We start from the raw sequence: 15,515 nt of genomic DNA on the forward strand, positions 1-15,515 counted from the left end.
GACTCAGCCTTTCATCCTTCTGAGGCTGGTCAAATGAGTACCCAGGTAACTGGGGGTAAAGTGTAGATGACCAGGGAAGGCAATGACAAACCACCCCATAAACCAACTCTCTCTAGTAAACGTTGTGATGTAATGTCACCCCATGAGTCATTAATGACCTGGTGCTCACACAGGGAGACTACCTTTACCTTTACCTAACCAGAACATCAACCAGAGCAGTGGTTATCAACTTGTGGGTCACGACCCCTTTGGGGGTCGAACGACCCTTTCACAGGGGTCGCCTAAGACCATCAGAAAACACATATGTCCAATGGTCTTAGGAACTGAGACACAAATAATTTTATGGTTGGGGGTCACCACAACATGAGGAACTATATTAAAGGGTAGAGGCATTAGGAAGGTTGAGAACCACTGAACCAGAGGCAAAGCTAAGAGGATGGAGAGAAACAGGTAGGTAGACTGTAACTGTGTGGCTCAAGAAGAAGAGATACGACTTGGCCAAACAAAGAATATGGAGAAGCATAGACAAAGGCAAGGCAGCATGCCGATCTTGCATGTTGCAGGACTATTTAGCAGGGTGGTGATTCAGAGAGCAACTGACACAAAAGAAAGCTTGGGGAAGGGGCAAGATAACAGTTTTGGCTGCAACAAGACCACCCACGTGAAGAGACAAACAGCTTCTTTTAAGTAGCAGCAGCTTAAATCTATCGATGCATGAAAATCCCAAATCTGCTGCCAATTGTCCAAGTACTCCATTGAACACTAATGCTCAATGGGCAACTATGAATATTCAACAGGACATTCGCAAAATGCACGCACACGCACAAAGAGTTGCTTGCATAGAAACAAGGAGGTTCATGCACGCACTCATACACACTGACCTTTTCTCCCTCCCGCAGTTCCCCTCTCACAAAGCCATAAACCTGACATTTACAAAGCAGAGGGAGGAATAAGCTGTTGGATAAGCCCAGATCGGGACCCCTTGTTCTTGAAAATGACTCCACTCAGTTGTCCACAGAAGGGCTGGTGACAGGTTTTGTGTGCTCTCCTATGACTTCCTTCTCACTCATGTATCATTTTCCCGGTCACAGGAATCTCCAACTGCCCACACTGCCTACATGCCCTTTATCTGGTGACTCTCAGCAGCAGGTTTGACCATGAGGTCTCACAAGGAAAAGGCCCAGAAGATCAGTAGAAACACACAAGTATGGTGGCAATAGCCACAGGCCCCACTGAAGAGGAAGGATCATCAAATCATAAAATTGGAAGAGATTCCAAGGGCCACCAAGTCCAACCCCCTGCAATACAGGAACACACAATCAAAGCACTCCTGACAGATGGCCATCCAGCCTCTCTTTAAAAACCTCCAAAGAAGGGGACTCCACCACACTCCGAGGTAGTGCATTCCACAGCCGAATAGCCCTTACAATCAGGAAGTTTTTCCTAAAGTTTAGGTGGAATCTCTTTTCCTTCACCTTGAACCCATTACTCCTGGTCCAAGCCTCTGGAGTCACAGAAAACAAGCTTGCTCCCTCACCAACATGACATCCCTTCAAATATCTAAACATGCCTATCATGTCTCAAATCAGCTTACAATTACCTTCCTTTCCCCTGCTCACAACAGACACCTTGTGAGGTTGATGGGACTGAGAGACTTCAGACATAACTGTGACTAGCCAAAAGTCAGTCAGCAGGCTTTGGGTGTAGAAGCGGAAAAACAAACCCAATTCACCAGTTCAGAGTCCACCACTCATGTAAAAGAGTGGGGAATCAAACTAGGTTATCCAGATTAGAGTCCGTCACTCTTAACCATACACCATGCTGGAAGCCCTGAGCTTTGGCATATGCTGATACCAGTCCTCTTCTGCAGCATACAAGTTGGGGTTGATCGGACCTGTAGTTATTACAATTTCCCAAAATGAATCAGAAAGGTGGAGAAACCTACAATTTCCAGCAGCTTCAGCAATCTAGTCAGCATTCACTGGGCATCTGAGAAAAACATGCTATTACTGAGAGGAAGAAGTACATCAAAACATTTGAATTTATTTCATCCCTCTCTTTTGCCCCCATGGGGACCCAAAGCAATTTATATCATTTTCCCCCTCCATTTTATCATTACAGCTCTGTGATGCAGGTTAGCCTATAGTCTGTTTCAGAAAAATATGTTAGTAGGGTTGTATATTCCACCACAGAACTCAACATGTCAGATCTTCTTTGTTGCAGAACGCCCCACCTGGGTTCTACCTACCCCTGCTCCCCCCCACCCACCAAATCCATTTGAAAGTAAAACATATATTTTGGTATTCAGTTTAATTACACAACAAAATAATGATTTTCACAAAGGCAGCACATAAAAATGAATGATAATTCTCATATTTATTTGGGACTATATTCTAATGCGGAAGCATACAATTTTCTTAACCACTGCACCTTGACTGACAGTACTAGCCTCTTTTTCTGAGATGGTGTAGAAGTATGTGTGACTGGCCCAAGGTCATCCTACAAGCTTCTATGACAGAGTGAGGATTCACACCTAGGTCTCCCAGATTCTAGTCCACACTAACTATTACACCCCATTGGCTTTCTAATCTGGAGGAACCGTGTTTGATTCCCGCTCTGCACCTGAACTGTGGAGGCTTGTCTGGGGAATTCAGATTAGCCTGTTCACTACAATACATGCCAGCTGGGTGACCTTGGGCGAGTCACAGCTTCTCGGAGCTCTCTCAGCCCCACCTACCTCACAGGGTGTTTGTTGTGAGGGGGGAAGGGCAAGGAGATTGTAAGCCCCTTTGAGTCTCCTACAGGAGAGAAAGGGGGGATATAAGTCCAAACTCTTCTTCTTTCTAAACATTAGTGAAAGTGAAAGGAAGAGGAGGAAGATTACACAAACTATCAGATTATTTTCACCTAAGCAACTGAAGAGAAGGGCAAATTGCAAAGGAAATTTAGAGAAAGTAATTTTGGTTGGTGGGCTTGTATTCCATTAGCTGCTGATCCCACCTAGCCAGCCCACCCAGCCTCCATAAAAATAAATGAAGGCGATCTTATCAGTCTCAGACTTTGATCCATGCTGGATGTCCTTACCTTTAGGGAGGGATTCCTTATCTTTGATAAATCTAGCTTATCATCCTTTGTCATTTCTGACCAATCAGCTTAAATCAAGACAGCAAGGAAATATTTGGAATGCCAGGAGTTTAAACAAATAAGGAATCGGTCAGGTATTCAAAGTCAATCTTAGCCTTTAAAAAGGAATCTTGCCCCAAGTGATGAAATACCATTGTTTCCAAATACCTGACAGTATCTAATACCAGAGGAACTCATTAAATAGATGCAGCGCACTTCAATTGGTACAGAGACTCCTCTTGACTGTGGCATTCTAAGAATAAATCCACCTCCCCAGTCACATTAAAATCTAAGTAAAATCTGTCAAAGCATCATCTTCAGAAAATGCTTAGCGAGAAAGTGTTTGCTGTTCACAACAGACTGCAGAACATCATACATTTCTTATGTAACTGATATCTTCTTCAGAAGGGCATGCATTTTCTAACATCTTCATGTCAACACACCTGCAATTTCATTGCATGTACATAGATTAGAAAGCCAGCAGGTATACTGGTTAACTTATTTTAAATATTCCACCTTTCCTGTATAGCCCACGCTGGCTAACCCCATGGATTTATGTATTTATATATAGCAGACAGCGGTGTTTCTAATATGCGCTGCTTATACAAATTCCTTCAGTTATTGTCCAAAGGAGCCAGAAAGTGGATCGTGGTCCCTTTACGTTTTGAAGGAGAGAGCAAGACATAAAATACATAATTATCTTGTGCGTGTAAAGGAGCCTCAAGTCACAGCCATCTTTAAGAACAACCCCATAGACTTTCCAAAGCAAGAGACTTAACAGAGGTGGTTTGCCATTGCTTTCCTCTGCATATTCCTAGGGTGGTCCTAGGGTGGTCTCCCATCCAAGTGCTAGCCAGGACTCCGCTTAGCTTCTGAGATCTGACAAGATCAGGCTAGCCTGAACCATCCAGGTCGAGGGACATAAAGAACCTACCACATTTTTAGCCGACCCATAAAGAACCGCATTGTTAACCTACCCTTTCTCCAGGGAGTTCAACTATATCGTCACACAACTCTCTCAGCTAGGTTTGACTAAAAGAGAGTGACAAGCCGAAGGTCACTCAGAAAGCACTGTCAAAGGCTTTCACGGCCGGATACAACTGGTTGTGGTGGGTTTTCCGGGCTGTGTGGCCGTGGTCTGGTGGATCTTGTTCTTAACGTTTTGCCTGCATCTGTGGCTACCATCTTCAGAGGTGTATCACAAAGGGAAGTGTGTAACAGACTTAGGAACAAGATCCACCAGACCATGGCCACACAGCCCGGAAAACCCACCACAACCAGTCACTCAGAAAGTTTCACCATTGAGCTGCAATCTGAACTTGAGTTTCTCCAGGCCTAGGCTAGCACCACAGGCCAACCACACTCTTCTTTGCAAGTCAACATGTTTCCATTGTAGTCCCCTCATTACCAAAATGAGGTTCAATGTGCTCTTAAAGATAAAGCAGGAAAGCATTTACTAGTTCAGCATGCTAATGAGAACGACCCATTGGATGCTCACCGTGAAGGGGTCTTCTCCTGGGGGAACAGAGGCCATCTTGCTTGGGTCTCCCGATTTGAACATTAAGTGTTGCATTAAAGATTCCCACCCTGAACGGGATGGCCCAAGCTAACCTGATCTTGTCAGATCTCAGATGCTAAGCAGGGTTGCCCCCTGATCAGTATTTGAATGGGAGACTACCAAGGAATTCTAGGGTCACTATGCAGAGCAAACCAATGGCAAATCAACTCTCCCTCTTGCTCTGAAAACTTGATGGCATTTTATTTATGCACTTTTTGTGAGACTTTATTTATGCGACTTGATTGCACTTTATTTACACACACACACATCATCCCTACAGTTACTACATCTCAAGGTGACGTGAAGGGATAGAAGAGAACGTGCTTCTTAGTGTCGCCCCCATACTTGAAGTCCTTACATAACTGGGAGATCAACAGAGGAGCATGGCAAGTTATGAAGTGCACAAACACTCAAACCCAGGTGGTTCATACATGCACACTCCCACTTATATTTATACTTGATAAGAGAAGACATATGGCAAATTTAACCCTCCAGATTTGAAATAAAAAAAAGGGGGGGGGACTTCTGGTAAGTACTGGAGGTATCAATCAGATCCACAAGCATTTAGTGCTCAGATATTTCTAAAGAATTTATTAATAATAATAAAAAAATACAAAACAAGTATCACATCAATATGAAGAATTTACCTCCTCTGCGAACTATAGGAATTGGCACTCCTGCTTAACAGTTTTCACCAAGCTGTTAACAAGAATAACAAAAAAAAATCTCCACTCGATACTTCAACAGGTTAATTATGTTTTTCCTGTGCATTTACACGGAGATGTGAAGTCGTAGTCAAAAGAATGGATCAGGTATGTGCTCCTTGGCAGGAAAATCCTTTTAAGTACTTACAGGTCATTGTGAAGGAGTCATTAGGATTAATTCTGCACAGTTTAATGTTAAAAGGAAACGGGCAGATAGTGAAATAACTTTGCAAACACCTACACAAAAGTCCTTCAGACTTTCAAAATGAAGAAAGTTAACATTTGCTTTTATCCTTTTATCATCTGGTTCAAAGAAAGGCTCAGTTTTCTTTATCTGATCCAAAAATATCTGCATTTGAGCCAAACCTTTTGAGGAGGCTACCTTGGAAATGGATAAGATTGGCAACTGCTTGTTCGTGTATATTGTCTGTGGTAACTCCAGCCTTGTGGAATACCCACCCTCACACTCCAGCTGTTTTGCAGAAAGCACAAAACAGAGATGTGCAGGAAAGTATTTTTAATTTTATATGGGGATTCTACTCTAGCCTATTATACTTACTGAAGATATCGCCATACTTTTACTTCATTATTTTCACCACTGTAATCTAATTTCTGAACTATGCTATATGACATGCCTTAGAGTTTCCTGTTTGCATTCTTTTCTAATTCTGCCATGCAAGTCCTGGAGCATGTTTCATTGGCTGGTTTTGCCGGTGACCCATCTTACATCTCATTCAACACAGCAGCTGGTTGAGCAACCAGTGCTGCAGCATGTTCACAATATAATGGCTTGGTAAGGTTATGTTTGCCCCAAAGGTTATCATCAACAGATTGTGAACCATTTAAAATCAATTACAATACCCTGTGAGGTGCTGCTCTTGCACCTGTGCACTTGATATCATTAATCATGCAGGCGCATGCTCAAAACAGACCAGATAGAGCCAGCAGTTCCCAGGTGACAATCCAAGACAATAAAAAAACTAGTTAATACAAATGAACAGAAGCGTGCAGGCCCTGGGTCACTATATCACAGCAAGAAAAACTGGCATAAACAAAGCATATAAATAAGCAAACACATACATCCCAAAACCCTATTTGCTTTAAATGGAATCTGTCGCTGGCCTTATTTTAACTTTGATTTGAAATTAAGTTTTTAGTTGATTTTTAATTTAAATGCATTTTAACTAGATGAGATTGGACTTTACTACAACTGTTTTAAATTGTTTTAACAAGATGAGATTGGATTTTAGTTTTAATTGTTTATTTAATCAAATTTTATATATTATATGGCCAGCTGGGCTGAGTGTGTTACATCCTCCCGGCCTCCGGTGGGCTAGGAGTGGGAGTGGGATTTTCATCGCCATCTACACTGCTTTGGATTTTATTCTGGTTTTTTTAGAACGTATATTGTGGTTGGTTTTAAATAATATTTATATTGTTGAGTTTTATTGTGTTGTAAGCCGCCGTGAGCCCTTCGGGGGAGGGCGGCCAATAAATCGAAAGTATGTATGTATGTACGTACGTATGTATGTATGTATGTATGTATGTATGTATAAATAAATAAATAAATAAATAAATAAATAAATAAATAAATAATATTTACTATTGTAAGCCACTGAGCCCTTGTGGGGAGGGTGGCGCACAAATTGAAACAAACAAACACATGAACAAATGAATGCATCATTACAAAAAGAATATTTCTTTGCTGCCACTGGATCATGGGAAGTCTGACCTAGCTCTGCATTCATCTAGTTAAGCATTTATACCCCCTCTTCTCCCCCTCCACCAATATCTGGGGACTCAAAACAGTCTTTAAAATAAATGCAAAAATTAGAATTTAAGCTGGCTGACCAAAAGAAGCATGCATAGCAGAATACTACTACTTCCTGTATCGGTGCTGGTTTCGCCAGTCTGGCTCACTCAGGGCAACAGGCAGGAAGCCATGCGGTTTAGCAAAGATCTCTTTGGCTCTTGCCCTTTTGAGCTGAGCCTCTGACCATGTCCAGGTTAACTGCTGTAACAGAGGAAGGTTAAGCCCAAATCTCTGCCTTTGAATAATCAGCACATTTGAGACAAATCACTCAACTCATAACAGTACATGACCTCTAATGAGCTCGGAAAGTCACATTTCTATTCCTTCCTGAAAGTCAGCCATGTCAGCAAACCAGACTCAAAGTCCCTAACGCTCGTACAAAACTCAGCCATCACTAAGGGCAGCAGCTGCCTGGAAGAATCCAAAATGAACCTCTCTCTTTATTTCCTCTCGTTTTGCAAACTGAGACAGAAGAAACTTCATTTGCTAATTATGAGATTTGTCTGCACTCAGTCCACAGCGTCAATAGTTATGAAATAGTGATACAAAAGCAGAAGGAGGAGGAGGAGGAGGAGGAGTTTGGATTTAAATCCCCTTCCTCTCCTGTAAAGAAACTTAAAGGGGCTTAAAAACCCCTTTTCTCTTCCCCTCCCCACAAAGACACTTTGTGAGGTAGGTGGGGCTGAAAAAGTTCTGAGTTAACTGTGACTAGCCTAGGGGTCTGCAACCTGCGGCTCTCCAGATGTTCATGGACTATGAACAGTAGATTACTATTAAAGGATCAGAGTGGGTCCTCCATGGGTGATTGTAGTCCATGAACATCTGGAGAGCTGCAGGTTGCAGACCCCTGGACTAGCCCAAGGTCACCCAGCACAGGAGTGTAAGAGTGCAGAAACACATCTGGTTCACCAGATAAGCCTCTGGCACTCAGGTGGAGGAGTGGGGAATCAAACCCAGTTCTCCAGATTAGAAGCCACCTGCTCTTAACCACTAAAGCACGCTGGCAGAGGTAGAATCTATGCCATTATATCCCATTGAAGTCCCTGCTTTCCCCAAACCCCACCCTCAGCAGCTTTACCCCCCGAGCCCCCAGCTTTATCCCAACTCAGAGTGGGCCACCCTACTTGTACACCATAAAACACAACCAAGGCATGAGTATTCCACTCCCCGTTTTTTAAAGAAACAACAAGGGATTATTCACTGTTCATAAATATGACAGTAGAAATTCAAATTTACCTTTCTTTTGGTGCCCATTTTTATATTAGCCGTGTACCTCCTATCATGTCCTTGACAACCGGCCTGTAATTAAAAACAAATGGCATTTTGAGAACTCTGCGCACTGGTGACATTCAGCATAGCAGCTGGTTGAGCAACTAGCGCTGAAGCACGATCACAATGTAATGGCTTGCTAAGGTTATGCTTGCCCCAAAGGTTATCATCAGCAGATTGTGAACCATTAAAAATCAATTACAACAGACAGCAATGTGCTGCTTTTTGCACCTGTGTGCTTGGTATCATTAATCATGCTGGCGCATGCTCAGAACAGACTGGATAGGACTACCAGTTCCCAGGTGCCAACCCAAGGCAGCCCAAGAACTAGTTAACATAAATTAACAGAAGCATGCAGGCCCCAGGAGTCAAACAAAGGGGGGGGGGGGGTTGAAATGAAAAGATTGAGAACAAACAACAAAAAAAGAAAGCTAATGACAATATTTTAAAAAATCTACAAAGCAGTAATGTAACTTTCACTAAGAAACTGCAAAACAGTGGCATGCAAGGGGGGGAGTGAGTGAGGGGTGGCATGCAAGGGAGGGGAGGGGGCCCGGCATCTGGCCCTGGCCCACCCACCCTATTAAAGGGAGGGAGAGGGGAGGAAGGGGTGGCATGCAAGGAAGGGGAGGGAGTGAGGGGTGGCATGCAAGGGTGGGGAGGGAGCCCGGCATCTGGACTTGGCCCACCCACCCTAGCGGAGGGAGGGGGAGGGGAGGAAGGGGTGGCATGCAAGGAAGGGGAGGAAGTGAGGGGTGGCATGCAAGGGAGGGGAGGGGGCCCGGCATCTGGACTTGGCCCACCCACCCTAGCGGAGGGAGTGGGAGGGGAGTGAGGGGTGGCATGCAAGGAAGGGTAGGAAAGTTATATTACACAAATGTGAAAGCTATATTAGTTATATTACACAAATTTGAAAGCACTCAACAGGTACAGTCACTGCCTTCCTTAGTGGTCATTAATCATGGATACGGCAGACAATGAGAACTGTGCATTTAAATGCAATCCATTGTCCATATATCATAGAACTCTGTGATCAGCCAGAGAAGTGACTATCTATATTTATTTTTATTTATCTGAATAGCCCACCCTCCCCGGTCAAAACTGAACTTAAGGCAGCACTTACATCTTCAAAACAATCAACTGCACCATATTAATAAATTAAAATACTCCTATGTATAACAAATACCCATATGACTATTTAGACCCCTTACCCATCAATTACCAGTTCTGCTCCCACCCCAGTTCTAGTTGTTATGGGTGACAGAGAGGAGGAGTAGGGGGGCAAGATGTTACAGTTAGGACCCACATCTTCAACTGTAGGCCCAGAGGAACATTTCAGTCTTACAGGCCCTGTGGAATTGATTTATATACTGCAGGGCCCTAATGTCCGCCGGGAGTGAGTTCCACCAACTGGGAGCCTGAATGCCCTAGCTCTGGTGGAACTCAGCCAAGTGTCCCTGGGCCCGGGGACCTCCAGTAGATTACTATTAGAGGATCAGAGGGTCCATGTCCCAAACCTGAACAAAATAGATAGGTAAAGACACCTAACTGTAAATCTCTAGTGGCATAATCATTGAATCCTCCTGTCCGGCAAGGAGACAAGATGGTCCAGGCTGGAACACTGGAAAGGCAAGTCATACACTTTCCATCTCACCACATTCCAGCAAGACAATCAAAGGAATGAATCTCTTTTGTAAGTTATCATTTGTTTCTGTCAGTTACGTGGGGAAGATGTGGGGAGAGAAGCAGCAATGGAAAAGCTGGCTGAGAATGCACAAAATATTTCAAATTCAGACTTCACCATAGCGTCTGCCAGCCAAAACTGGCAAGGCTAGAACAGAAAGACGAGTCACTTAACTTCCCTCCCACCCAACAACTCTGAAACAGGTTTTTGGGGTTGTTGAGCGTTTCCCCACTTACTCATAACCCCCTATGCCGTGCGCTACTCTCAGTGCGCATCATTTCTGGCGCACGTCCGGGCTTCCCCACGACCCCGCGCTCTGCAGGGGAAATACTCCGGTGTGGCTTTAATATCACAAATGTTGCTTTGAATGCCGGAGATTACATCTACGCTGCACTCAGTCATCTTTCATCGGAAAATACTATGGCCAATTAAATATTTAACGTTGGTGACTAAATTCTCACTTAGAAAACTACTCTGCGCGGGGTCATCAAAAGGCGCCGTTTTGAAGAGCGCACGGAATGACGTGCGCTGAGGGGGCGCGACAGCGGCAGCATCGGGGCGGCTGCGTTATCGCCGCCCCTGTAGTGGGGAGTGCCGGGGGACCCCGCACTACTTGGCTACAGTAGCGTGGGGCAGAAGGTAAGTGGGAAAACGCCTGTTGTTTTCCTTGTTGATGTATTGACTTTTTAAAACACAACGATGGATGAGAATGAAGAAAGCATTTGTGAAAATCGGGGAAACTCTGGACATTAAAAAAGAGTTGTTTCAAGTGTTTGTGGATGCTGATTGTTATCTGCAATTTGAAAAGAGGTGTCAGCGAGCAGCATTGTAAAAACATTCATCCTTCTTTCTTACCATGTTTACTCGGACCAAAACTGAAGCACTACTATCAAGCTTTATGCCAAATAAAGGCTAAATGATGACTACTATCAAGAAGTAACAACTTATTTAGACCCATACAACATTTAAGTCTGGGGAAGTAACACATGAATCATCTTAGAATGGGAAGAAAACGTATCAGATGTTAACGAACAGAAACCAGCAGGCCTGATGAGTCACTTCCCTCCTCCCTCCGCTGTCTTGATTTCTCAGCCTGCCTCTAGCAGTTCTCCCGGGAAGCATTATTTCACATTCAGCTGAGAGTTGACCCATCTTCAAAGCCCACAGGACAATTTCCAGGTGAGCTCCTCCTTTGATGTGACTTGCAGGTAAAGGTGGAAACACTGCAAAGAAAGATACTGGCGCCCCATGATTCACACACCAGGGAAGAAACATTTATGCAGGGGAAATACTCCAGGGTGGCTTTAATATCACAAATGTTGCTTTGCATGCCGGAGATTACATCTACGCTGCACTCAGTCATCTTTCATCGGAAAATACTATGGCCAATTAAATATTTAACGTCGGTGACTAAATTCTCACTTAGAACACTACTCTCTTTTTAAAATGCCTCTGGTACTATTCCAAAAGGATGAGTGATACAAGGCTGGGCAGTGAAGGATGCACTGAAAACTGAGAAAAGAACCCTATTTTCATTGTATTGTCGAAGTCTTTCACAAACTGGTTGTGGTGGGCTTTCTGGGCTGTGTGGCCGTGGTCTGGTAGATCTGGTAGACGTTTCGCCTGCATCTGTGGCTGGCATCTTCAGAGGTGTATCACAGAGAGAAGTGTGTTACACACTGTGTCCAGTGAGAAGGTTTAATGGGGTATATATTGCCCACGTCCCAGGGTGGAAAACCAATTCTCATTATTTATTTATTTAATTCAATTGTACCCCACTTTTCTTCCCAATGAGGACCCCGAATGGCTTACATTATTCTCAACTCCTCCATTTTATCCCCACAGTAACCTAAAGAGGTAGGTTAAAGTTGAGAGCGACTGGACCCAAATCATCCAGACAGCATCCACGGGACGAGCAGAGATTCAAACCCGGGATTATGGCATTGTGACACAAGACTGAACAAATCAAAACTGAAAACGCAAAAACAGGTCAGATAAAAGAACAGTTTCTTTAAAAAAATAGTTTTTATTGAATATTAAAAAGGTTTTTTTAAATTACATCATAATATGTCGATACAAGTAAGTAAATAGAGTCACTACTACTAGATAGATTAAGATGTTGACTTCCAATATTTCTACCAAGAACAACAGAAAAAATTGCTACAGCTACCTAGGTATGTAAAACAAGTATTAATCAAGATGAAAGCACAGTTTCTGAGGAGGCACTGATGGTCCATTTTGGACTCCAGTTCAGAATTCAGCATAATTCAGGAAGTGCAGTGCAGTAGTGAAAGAGTGCTGGATAAGAACCTAGGAAAGCTGGCCTCAACCTTCCGCCCCAACTTGTCAAGAAATGTACTCGGTAATCCTGAACCGGTCATTTTCTCTCAGTCTAATCTACTTTACAGTGTTGTTTAAAAGAATAAGATACAAAAGGGATAACACTTTCCTCCTCGTAGAAAAGATGGGGAGGAACTAAATAAACAAATTCAGGCCCCTCCTATGGTTGTCAACTCTGAGTTGGAAAATTCCTGGAGTTTTGGGGGGTGGAACAGGGGGAGAGGAGGGACCAGTGCCGTACCGGGCCTAGATGGCACCCGAGGGCATGACTGCCTCCCCGTACCCCCCCTCCTGCCGCCTGGTTCCCCATGACCTTCCCCCATGCCCCATTTACGGGAGCCAGCAGGGAGGCCAGGGGGAGGGGGCAGCCCAGGGGGAGGGGTGCCACGGCGACAGGCCAGGTCCCCCGCCCCCACGGCCTCCCTGCAGGCCAACTCCTGCCCTCCTGAGGGACCATGGAGTCCCCCTTCCAAAGAAGCCATTTTCTCACAGGTCACTGTAGCCTGGAGATCAGTTGAAATTCCAGGAGATATCCAGCCCCCACCTGGAGGCTGGCAACTACAGCCCCATGCCAAAGATTTCCACCTCCATACAAATGTTCCTGTGACCCCCTGCCTGTGTATGGTACCACATGCAACTGCTGCTACCTATGTTAAACAGGACTCCTGAAGTCACAGTTGAAGCAAAAATGCAACCTTTAATCCAAAGTGCTTCTTGCACGCATGAAAGGCCCTTTCACCTGCACATTTATCCTAATTATTGCTCTCCTCGCTGGCTGCAATCTGCCGCAGCATGTGCCATTGGCCGATCCCCCATTCCAGCTTGTCAAGACTAGCTAGAAGATAACAGCAAAACCCTGTTGCACAAGTAGAACACAGTGCGTGGCTTCTTTAATCCAAGGAAGGTGTTATAGCAGCTATGCTGGTCCCAAAGGAAAATCCAAAAAGCGCCAGAACACAATCCAAGTTAATACCTTTTATTAGGTAATGATACATCACTCGCACAATGTTATGTGTCATTTGGCTGCTCCTAATAAAAAGTATTATGCGGGTCACTTATTTAATTTATGCCTCACCTCTCTCCTCGAAGAAGACCCAAAGGAGCTTTACAGCATTTTTCTCTCCTCCATTTTATTTTCACAACAACCCTGTGAGGTAAATTAGGCTAAGAGCATGTGGCTTGGAGAACGTCACCTACCTATTTTTCATGGCAGAGCGGGAATTCTGATCTCCCATAGCCCAGCAGTCTAACCACTACAACATGTATTGTCGAAGGCTTTCATGGCCAGAATCACTGGGGTGCTGTGTGGTTTCCGGGCTGTATGGCCGTGTTCTAGCAGCAATGCTAGAATTCTGATCTCCCATAGCTCGGCAGTCTAACCACTGGGAATTCTGATCTCCCATAGCCCAGCAGTCTAACCACTACAACATGTATTGTCGAAGGCTTTCATGGCCGGAATCACTGGGGTGCTGTGTGGTTTCTGGGTTGTATGGCCGTGTTCTAGCAGTAATGCTAGAATTCTGATCTCCCATAGCCCGGCAGTCTAACCACTGGGAATTCTGATCTCCTATAGCTCGGCAGTCTAACCACTACGACATGTATTGTCGAAGGCTTTCACGGCCAGAATCACTGGGGTGCTGTGTGGTTTCCGGGCTGTATGGCCGTGTTCTAGCAGTAATGCTAGAATTCTGATCTCCCATAGCCCAGCAGTCTAACCGCTGGGAATTCTGATCTCCCATAGCCCGGCAGTCTAACCACTATGACATGTATTGTTGGAGGCTTTCACGGCCGGAATCACTGGGGTGCTGTGTGGTTTCCGGGCTGTATGCCCGGAAACCACAGAGCACCCCACGACGACATGCTTGTTATCTTCTGCTTTTTGGATTTAAAAAAAATTCAAGGGATACTTCCTGTGATGGGTTAATGAGTTTTGATACAAAAACTGGCAAGAAAAAAGTTAATTTTATAGGAATTCGACTTAGAATAATGAGAACCAGATATGCATTCTGAATTAGCATATATGGGTATGAGCAAATGATATAACAAAGAAGCTCGTCAACATAATATTTATTTATTTATTTATTTGGTTTCCCCATATGGGCTCAGGGATGGCTTACCAGTCAGTAGCAATAAAACAGTAAAATCAATAAACAGTAAATTCCAATCAACACCCCAGCACCCCTAATTTCAACCCGAGGGGGATAAAAACGTCAAAGTTCAGCTGTCCTCAGCATAGAACAATTTGAAGGGCGTCCTGTTCAAATCAAATACATCCCTCGCAGTGATTTACAATGTAGCTATTCAGAACTACAGAGAGAAATCATCATTACAGTAAAACATTAATTCTGAAGACGGTTATGACTGGGATTTACTCCAGAGGCTCTATCGAATCTGAATATAAACTGTATAGGCTATAATTCTTCCCTTACGTTCAAGCGGTGATGAGTCCTGTACTTACTCTGAAAAGACCTTTTGTATATTGAGTGTATTTTGCATAAAACACAAAAAAACCCCGTAGATTATATAAAGGAATACGCAAGTTTGCAAAAAAAATCTGGAGGAAAAAAAGAGGGGGTAAAACTCTCCAAGGAGTAATTTGTAACACATGTGGGGGGGGGGGGCTTTCTTTAATTTGGGATTGGCCGAGAAATGGTCCCATGTACCAGTGGTAGAGTTTTGGAGAAGCAGTGGAAAGCAGATGAGTGAAGAGCTATGAAGGTGGAAATGTATATGACCGAAGAGGTAGAGCAAGAGGAGAGGTGATGGGGCAGGGATTTCTCCTCCTCTGTGAGTCCCCCTTATTCCCCTCTTGTTCTGTTTAGTTCATGTGCCAAATATTTGCCATACAGAGCAGAGACACAAAATTAATATCCAAGACCTTTAAAGATCCACGTAGGAACCTAATTTTAACAGTCAATTCTCACACGAGTGCAGCCTAAGATATTCAGCTAAAAGAGTATATTCAGCTATATCTATGAATAAAATTTTTATCTGGCTGTTCCTAAATGGAATTCAGTATACATA

This window comes from Sphaerodactylus townsendi, linkage group LG01, assembly GCF_021028975.2.
Source record: "Sphaerodactylus townsendi isolate TG3544 linkage group LG01, MPM_Stown_v2.3, whole genome shotgun sequence".
In the NCBI taxonomy this organism is placed as follows: Eukaryota; Metazoa; Chordata; class Lepidosauria; order Squamata; family Sphaerodactylidae; genus Sphaerodactylus; species Sphaerodactylus townsendi.